This window comes from Pavona decussata, unplaced genomic scaffold, assembly GCF_977016875.1.
Source record: "Pavona decussata unplaced genomic scaffold, jaPavDecu1.1 SCAFFOLD_416, whole genome shotgun sequence".
In the NCBI taxonomy this organism is placed as follows: Eukaryota; Metazoa; Cnidaria; class Anthozoa; order Scleractinia; family Agariciidae; genus Pavona; species Pavona decussata.
The window spans coordinates 775,001-785,000 of record NW_028145778.1 but is presented as its reverse complement, the minus strand read 5'-3'; the positions used below and the strand labels follow the sequence as shown (position 1 = coordinate 785,000).

General features: G+C 39.2%; 1 long non-coding RNA gene and 1 pseudogene across 1 annotated transcript in view; both read right to left on the bottom strand.

The window, feature by feature from the left end:
* The window catches only part of LOC146450931 (uncharacterized), a 6,431-nt pseudogene extending 3,345 nt beyond the window's left edge, over positions 1 to 3,086 (bottom strand).
* The window catches only part of LOC146450924 (uncharacterized), an 84,207-nt gene that overhangs the window by 33,936 nt on the left and 40,271 nt on the right, over positions 1 to 10,000 (bottom strand). The gene's annotated exons all lie outside the window — the stretch shown is intronic.

The window sequence follows — 10,000 nt, the reverse complement described above, 5'->3', positions numbered from 1 at the left end:
GAGACCCTTATGATCCTATCCTCATGTTGAAAGGAGGTCAAAATGTTTTTCTTGTTTGTGGCAGGAGTGCATGAATGCAACATCTCTTTTAAGGGAAATTTTTCACCAGTACTTCTCAATGAATAAGTCTTTCCCTGATAGTCCTCTTAGCATTCCATAGATAACCCCACACTGTTTTATGGTCTGACAGTAGCTAATGGTCCTGTCAGTTATTGTTTAATTTTCTGATGTCTTCAACAAGCCACTCAAAGAATAATTCAAGGTCGCAATCTTTGTTCATCTTTGTAACTGAGTAGGAAAGATTTACCTTGTATGGACTTTCTTTAATTTCTAATGGATTCTGCACTAGGAGAACGTTTTTATGATGTCTTCAGTGAGCTTTGTTGCTGTGTCAGTTAATGCAACCATTGGGGTATTTGAAGCAAGGGACTACAGTATAGCTTTCCATAGGAATGATGAAACATAGCCATCTTATTGCTTTGGGATGTTCCCCTGTAAAAGAAAAGCCAATAAACATCAAAAATTTAAAATGCAACAAAAACAATAACCAGAATGGTGTTTGATCAGTTTGCGTTGCAGAGCAAGATTGAAACTTTATAAGGCATAGTGAAGTGCCAAGGAGGCAGACTTATTTTTTGGGACCCATTGCTAAGGATGTAATGGTAAAGTAATTTGAGAGAAGTTGGTGTTATTTTGGTGGGTTTCCGACTTTTGTTCATCACTGACCTGAGGTATAACGTCATAATGCCATGCCCATGGTCACATGAAAACTCTAAATATTTTCACCTGCTACAAACTCGGTATTTACTCAGTGGTTTGATAATTTGTATTCATTTTTGCATCCACCCAATCATGGGTTTCGTTTCATTTAAAAAACGTTCTTTTTAAAGATATTTGCAATACTGAAATACCCATAATAATTGTTGAAAAAAATTGATTTCAAAAAATCAATGATAATAATACAATACAATGCTTATTTTGCCATATACACAACATTAACAACACAAGATGGAAGAAATGAAGAAAATTAAGGAAAGAAGATAAATGGCGAGAAAACGTGAAAGAAACCAAGAGGCTTATAACAAGTCAGGCTTCCTCACTTAAAATAACTAGTCTGTCTAATATAAGAATTACAATATTGACTTATGGTAGTTAACTTTGAATGTGCACACGTACACACACACAAACACACGCACACATAAATATTAAGTAATTATAACTCATTAATGTTCCCAACCCATGAGAGTAAGTGAGACAACAACAGATTGTGGGATAAAGGGGTAGGGGAGGAAGCACTCCATTCCGGCAGAACTTATATACAGGTCAGGCTAAACTAAATTGGGAACCTGCCTCCCCAGAGGGCCGAGACCCCCGTGGGCAAGGCCTGTATCGAGTCCCCCCCTGAGGGCAATCCCCACTGAGCAAGGATACATCCTCCCCAAAGGGCCCCCCCCTGAGCGAGCCAACAATCTCCCCAGAGGGCCCCCCAATGAGTGAGGACTTCATGTAATCCTTCCCAGAGAGCGATAATCCCCCATGAGCGAGGTCCTTATGGGACACTCCCCATGGGGCCAACAATCCCCTCAGAGCGAGGTCCTATCCTATCCAAGTCTATTTCCATGGTTACCGTAGTAACCAGTTGTGAATGGGGCAGGATGTTTTAAGACTGTGAGTCCATGGGGAAAAGTGTGACCTGTATTGGGAGCACTTCATCCCACAAATACACAAAGTGTATTCCCCATGACGAACCACAAGCCCTATTGTTGTCTCATTAGTTGTGGATATCCCTTATGCCCCGTTGCATGTGAGTTCACTAAGACGAAGAAAACCAAAAAAGGCTAGGGTCATCGCAGCCCAAAACATTATGGACCCTAGCTGCATATCTAATTAGAGTTAGAGTTAGGTACTGCAACAGTTCCTGAGATCTCTGAGGGAATTTCTGGGTGAACACACAACCGCATCGTCCGCGTGAAATACACGTGAGAAGCACTGCCTGCTCCACCCGTCCGCCGACCAGGAGCGAGCTTCTGAGATCTCCGTGAACAAAGAAAGGGAAGAGAAACAGCATAAAGGGCCGTTTCCAAAAACACCGTCCATAGAGGCCTCCAATCCATCCAAAAACGAGAGCCCGCGATCAGCGAATTACAGATCTGCAAAAGAAGGCACACGCACACACAACGACAACAACAACCACAAAAACAACACAGAACTCTGAACGCCTCCCAAGGGAAAAAGCAATAACAATAAAAAACCTCCATCATCATATCAAACTTAGCTCCGGGTTTTTTAACGACCTTACCATGTGGCAGAATTTTATCTCTAATTGGAATGGTGCTCGCCTTCTGGCGAAATTTGTAATCATAGACCGCCCATCCCAGACCAGCGCCTGATGTCTTCTTTTTAGAAACTTTGACCACCGAGTTATCCAGGGATAGCACTAAGTTGTCTCCCTCATCATGAATTGATAAGTTTTTGGGGAGTAATTTTGAAAGATCAAAGAACTCACCGGTCTGGATTTCCTTCACGTATGCTGACGGGATGGCCTGGAAGGGCGCACCATTTTGTAAAGAAGTGTCCACTGTACCCGGTGAATGTCCTGGCAATGTCGCTTGGATTTCTTGCGAGAGAGGCGATGATCCAAGGACTTGTTGTTGTTGTTGTGTTGGCAAGATGGCGTCGGCTGGAGCAAATGGTGAGTTCTGTTGGGCCCGCATAGCGTTGACCGCAGCTTTCGCAGCTTCACTTGCGATTCCTGTCGCCGCATCAGAGACAGCTTCTTGAACAAAGCGCTTTATGGTTGTCATTTGTTCATTTGTAAAACTTTGGGGGCGTTCCGAAGCGGGTAGGTCCGCCATCGGTGAAGGATTATTCCGCCGATTGTTCTGTTCGCCACGCTCGTCAGAGCCTTCTAAAGCAATACCTGCGTCCCTCAATCGCTGGGTAAGAACATTTCGGTTGCCCGTGACGGGGAGACCGTTAGTTTGGCAGATATCGCGGAGCTGTGGGAGCGAGAGGGCTTGCAAAACAGCAGTTCGGAGTTGGAGACTTCCCGCGGCTGTTCGGGAACGAGAGCGTCGAGGCGGCATTATGTGTGTTATCCGGACCAAAGATCGTCGAACCGTATAAAACCGCTGGTAAATCGCAGAGAAAACAAGAATACTATGGACTGAAAACAGTAGGACTGGTAGACCGAACGTGGAACTTGTAAAACACAGCTGAACTTGTAGAACAAAACTACACGTGTGAAGGTTTCATACAATACAATGCTTATTTTGCCATATACACAACATTAACAACACAAGATGGAAGAAATGAAGAAAATTAAGGAAAGAAGATAAATGGCGAGAAAACGTGAAAGAAACCAAGAGGCTTATAACAAGTCAGGCTTCCTCACTTAAAATAACTAGTCTGTCTAATATAAGAATTACAATATTGACTTATGGTAGTTAACTTTGAATGTGCACACGTACACACACACAAACACACGCACACATAAATATTAAGTAATTATAACTCAAACATATTTATACAGGATTGCTGCATCAGTTATATGCTTAGTTATATTCTTTACCCATGCAATTTTCTCCACTTCTGGGGCAATGCACTTGATTACTCGAATCCACTGCTTTTCGTTAGAGTGGCTTATTCCTAGAGTGCACATGACATGATCGTAGTCCTTGAAAGTACTGGCCACAAATGATGAATGAAAGAAGGATGTTGTTCATAAGGTAGGTTTTTGGTTTTGTTCAAGTCTGGATAATTTTGTCACGGGTGGAAATGATGAACTCATTTTTCCATTCTGAACAAACAAAGTCCAACTTAAAAATTCCTGTCTTCAGTTCACGTTTTTTTGCAAATTTTAGCGTTCCTGGATTAGTGACCATTTCTACCTCCTTTCCTTGTTTTGGGTTGCCATAGTGGATGTATGTTTTAGGCACAGGTCTTCTCCAAAGAAGTTTTTTTTTGGCTGCAGGGTAGTGACCATCGACTTTTTGCAGCTTCCTTTCGCAGCTTTCTCTTCCTTACCCTCATCCCTGACATGAAACAACCCACAGTTTTGAATTAATTTTTTTGTTTGTTTTTGTAGTTTTTAAAGTTTTGAAAGGACTATTATTAAAACAATGAGGAGATTGTTATAAAATGTTCCTTGTCTTGAGTGGGTTTTCTGGTCCGCTCATGATATGATGACGTCAGGTACTGGAAGTGATATTTCAATTCCTTTATAATTGTGCGAAAAATCCATCTGTGGGCCCTTGAACATGATGTTCCTTAGGTTTGTGAACATAAGTAGCGTGTAAACTTTTTTTCCCACAGCTGCAGGATTATCTGAACTTAGAAATCTCAAAGATTTCTCAAAGCTATCTTTCTTTTTCTTAAAATCCTACTGCCAGTTTTTCTCGATTATGAAAGCGTGTCCGAATTGTGCTTTATTGGAAATATAATTTCTTGAGTTGTTACAAGTAATGCTGTTCTTAAAAAGAGATGTTTCAATGCAGATACTTCTGAGCTAACAAGCTCACAATGTAAAGTTTGTTTGGTTGCTATTTTAATCTTGACCTTTAAAAATCACCCTTGTTGTTTTGTCAATGTTTCCATATTTCTGTGAAACGGTAATGACTTGTCAAAGTTTCAATGATGCTATTGGCTACTCGTTTGAATAAACTGAAATCATTGCAAATCCCCCAAAATATAAAAACCAAAAGGGATGTTTTAGTTTTGAGCAAGTTGAAGCGTACTTGGACACTGCATTACTATGAACTCAAAATTTCGTAGTGGAGTCTTATAGTTATATAAGAAAAAAAATTGTTGTCACCAAAATAAACATGGCTGACCACACCACATATGCCACAAATTAGACTCTCTAAGCAGCGATTAGAAAGGAGCTTAAAGGCATAAAATCCATTGTACAACAGCCCAGCAATGTACTTGTATCAGTACCCTGCAACTGTAAACTACACAAATAACCTCGTGACAATTTTTTTTAAAGCATCATTTATATAAATACGGTTTAACAAATTTGTTTGGGCAAGGATTACATCTTGCATGTACAATTAGTACAAATAAAGCTCCTATTATGTGCTGACCTATAAGTACTTCAGTTCACTCTAAAAAAAAGAGAGAAACATGGCAAAAGCCAGGCATATCTGGCCACACTTGAACCATCCAACAAGGCTGCTTTCAACAGAAACAGTTAACGTAGCTCCATGCTGGAACAACTCTCTCCACAGTACAAGAAATTCCAGGACAACAAGAAGTTTGTCTGAGATGTTGAATAGCCCTTCAATAAAAACGCAAAAAGTTTATTATTTCAGTATGAAATTTTCACGATGAATGGGTTAATTAAAATTTCTGTTGTAAGTTACAGTTTATATTTTTTTCTGGTGTGTGTTGGGGGGAGGGGGGTTGCTTGTTGAAAGCCATACATGTCAAAATCAGTCAGAGTATCATAAAAATTACTGACCTCTATTATCCAACTAGCTATACAATAACACAAGTAGAAATATCGCATGAGTGGGCCTAGTCAGTGCGCAAAAAATAGCCAGCTACATGTATATTTCTACTTGTCTCTATGGAATGCGCACATTATGCAATATCAGTTATGGGCTGAGTGTATTTTTCACACTCCAACAGGTTGGATAATAAATTACTTAAGAGACGTTTTTACTGTGCATCATTACTAGACAATTTAGTCACAATTTTTGGTCTTAGTTTAAATGGACCACACAGAAATGCACTGTACACGAAATTGAACCACCATGCACTTAATATTAGAAATACTTTCAATTTTTATTGAATAATCTAGTATGATTCCTGTTTTCTATGGTACATTGATTTCATTATTCTTTTTTAATTTTTTTTTTTAATACAAATGAAACCAATAGAGTGTCTGCACGACGGCCATGTTGGAGGACCGAAACAATACAATGATTTTCCTTTGGGAAATATATTCTATTTTTATGCAAATATTTTCTATTGTTTTAGTCCTCCAACATGGCCGCTGTGCACACACTCTGTATGATGTAAATGTACCTTGCTCCATAGGCCATTCTTGATGCATAGCCTTGCAATTCTTGTTGGTGCAGGTCTTGAGTTTGACTTCAACAGGTTGAAAACTGGAATGTGTTACAATGTAGGACAGACGATTGTGCCCCTGACCTGGTTGTCTTTGTGCGGCTGTCAAGACACTTCGACAGATCACACTGGCTTGACTGTGGAACAAAACAATCTGACCAGTTTTTTCCGTGCTTGAGGTGTGCTCTAAAAAAACTCCTGGGGCACAGGATATAAAATTCACCTCTTGAGATTTAACTGCACGGTAGACATATTACCTGCAGAAAAGCTTGCAGAACTTGAGGACTGCACTGCTGAGGTTACGTCACTTGAACTAGAGCTCGGAACAGGAAGAGCCTGGGGGAAATCTGGCAATGATAACTTGAGGATACAAAACAGTACATGTAGACGGAGGCATGTCATCTTGCTCTTTATCTGCTTGTTGTTGCTGGCTATCCTGTTGCATGTGCTGTTCGAACATAACCAATGACCATCTTGCTGCCTTTGGATATGGCAATACCCCGTGGGGTTTACTGTCCATGGAGCAGTAAAAACCACAAAGCAATGCTCAGTAATTTGAACAATGTGCCGGAAATCTAGTGGTGGCTTTATGCTCAACAAAAGATCCTTTGTAGAGCTGTCACACTTAAACATAACATCTTCATGCGTCATTTTCTTGGCTGAGGATGGATCAGAAAATGACCTTGTTGCCTCTCTATATGAGCACACGAAAAGTAAAAGCCGATGCTACTTGCCATGTGGACTGTCCTTTTCTCCTTGCATTTCTCGTGATGGCAAACTGTGAACATCAGTGGCACAAGTGCCCATCCCATGTTTTTGTCAGTCAGTGAGTTCAAGTTTGAATGTTGTAATACTTGTTTCGTGTATGCAGTTGTATTGTGAACACAGTGAACGATGTGTAACTTGTAGTGTGGTTTGTTTAGTTCTTGCTTGAGTAACATGCACGGATTTACATTTAGGTAAGGTTTGAACCGAAGACTAATGTTTTTGCACTTTTTGTTGACTAGTAGAAGAGTTTTGTTTCTTGATGATACTGCATAGTGCTTGGTTGACTTCAGTGTTTATAGGTTTCTGGAGGGATCTTGTGGTGGAGGTAGCGAGTGTAGGAATGAAATTGCCTTTGTTGAGTAGATTTTTACGTTCTTTAGGAAGTTCAGAAGTAGTTAAATTATGGATCTTGTCAAGATTGTTCAGTTTTTCTTGCTCTTGTAGAAGTTGTTGTTTAAGCATAAACTTTTCTTCCAGTTTCAGAATGTTAGCTAAGTTGTCTGAGCAAAGTGAGTAGCGTGCACAGTCATGTTGAAATGCAGACCATGCAGACTGCAGACTGCAGACTGCACACTGCAGACCGTGCAGACTGAGTGTTGTTTTTTCTTACTTGTACCTTAATTTTTCTTGTGATTTTCTCATTTTTCAGCCATGGCCATTACAGGTACACATATTAATGTGTTTCGAGGTTTTTTTGAAGGGCTGAAAATGGCACAAGTTGGGTATAATTGGAAAGGCACTGTGGCTCCTGTGTTGATTGAATAAAAAAGCATCTAGATTTCCTTCCAAGAAGCTCTGTAAATTTTGTTCCTTGCATCGTGTTGTTGCCAAATGTAACTTGATACATGTGAAGGAATTTGGTTGCCTAGCCCGTGACAAAAATCTTGCCAGTGTTTTAAGCATGGCAATTCCTTTCTATGTCCGAACGACGGCTTCTGTCAGTGTTTTACAACGTTAGTAGAAGCTTTTAATCTTGCAAAAGATGCCATTTTGGCTTTATCCAAGTGAACGTACTTAATATAGAAATGCGTCAAGCGTTGCGGTACTCAGTAGACTCGCGCTGTTTATGTTTGTTCCGGGTAATCAACCTTATCACTCACACTGGAGCCGAATGAAATTTTGTAAAATCAAAGTTTCCTATTTTACCCCAAGCCCTTAACCAACCGAATTGACTTGCATCCTTAAAGTCAACTGAACGATTACATTTTGCGGCCGGAGATAGTAAATGCTTGACCCGCAGTGAGGGAAAGTTCATGATAAGTCAGCAAATATGCAAATCGGAACCGAAGCGCGCTGGAGTAGCGAAGTCTGTTGAATTTACTGATTTTATTCCGGGTCGTAATTTATTTGTTTATTCTATATGATTTTTTACCCCAAACTCTATTTAATTCTTGAACTACCTATCGAATCGTCATTGGGGCAAGGGATAAATAAGAAAAGCGTTTACAAATATAAACAAACAAGATGCCTTCACGGTGTACGCAGAGCTCGTTTCGCAAAGTACAGAAACTCTGCACTTCCGGCGTTTAATTCCTCATTTAGCTTGTCACACACGGAAATCTGTCTGTTGTAGTCTTGATATCTTCAATTCTACAGATTCATTCATCATCTCGTTTCGTTTCTCAAAATACAGCAAGCCTCGTGGCAAGCGTTTTTTTTTTAAGTTTTAAAACAACGAGTCTGACTAGACGCATGACTTCAGTGTTTATAGTTTTCTGGAGGGATCTTGTGCTGGAGGTAGCGAGCGTAGGAATGAAATTCGTGCCTTTGTTGAGTAGATTTTTAAGTTCTTGAGGAAGTTCAGAAGTAGTAAAGTTATGGATCTTGTCAAGATTGTTCAGTTTTTGTACGAGTTGTTGTTTAAGCGTAAACGTTTCTTCCAGTTTCAGAATGTTAGCTAAGTTGTCACAGCAAAGTGAGTAGGGTTGGCGAAAGAAAAGGTTGCATGTTCGGAGTTTAGAGTTGAGGTTGTTGAGCCGTTTCTGTAGAGTGTGTCCATGGTGTCTAGCAATCTTGATAAGTTTGGTTGTTCTGATCTTGTCTTCCATGTTTTAAGATTTTTCCAAAGAAGTGAAACGTAGTTGAAGCTGGTTATTTTCTTGTTGCAAGGTTGAGATGGAGTTTTCAATTTCTGATACAGTAGATGAAGTGGAGGTAGATTTGGTTGTAGATTTGATGGATAATTCTTTGTTTTTGAAGGTGGAGGTAAAACGTTTTGCTTGTAGATTGTGAATGAGGGCTTGCTTTCTTTCTTTGATAGAATAAAGCTTATGGATGTTGAAGGGTTTCCTCTTTTGATTAAGCCTAAGAACCTGAGTTCTCAGGACTTTCCAGGTCTGCCGGTGCTTGGTTGAAGTATTTTGGAAGGAGTGTTTGGCTTGAGGTTTGAGTTTTTTCTTTTGGCGGTATTTAGCCTTCCTTCACCTGTTTCTTTGCGTTTTCTTGGAGTCAGAGGCTTGATTAGGCTTAGTCATATTTTCTGAAATAAAACAGAGAATTATGCGGAGGAATGAATATTATGATAATTTTGTTTGTGAAAAAAGATTAGAATTTGTTATAAGTTATCTAGACTAACAGTAATATTTTTTTTATTAAACACTTTATTGATACAAATAAACAGCAATAACAGTAAACGGTAATTACAAACGGTAAGTAAAATCAATAACGGTGTTACATTAATAGAAGTAAAACAATTTTATAATAAGAATAATTTACAGCACTAATTACTTGAAACAAAAAATAAACGATTGAAAAAAATAACTATATAGTAAGTGAAGCCGCCTGTCACGCTACATCACACATTGTTACAAGCCACAATTTTCGATCCTGTACTGTTCAAAAAGTTTAAGTAAGAATTCATCTAAATGAGGTTTCTTTGACACATTTTTGCATGTGTAAAGATATTTCTTTTGTAGTGAAATTAATAATGGTAGTCTGCATTGTTGGCGTCTTGATAATGTCGACAAGGAGACCTCTTCAAATGAGTTTAAAACAATCCCTTATAGAAAAGAATTATGCAAAATGTAAACAGACTCTAACATGAAAGCATACATCACATTGTATACATTTTGTATAATTGTGGTGTATACATTTTGTACTATGAATTTGGAACTGAAATGTATACAAAAAGTATACAAAGAGCAAAAGTATACTTTTGTAT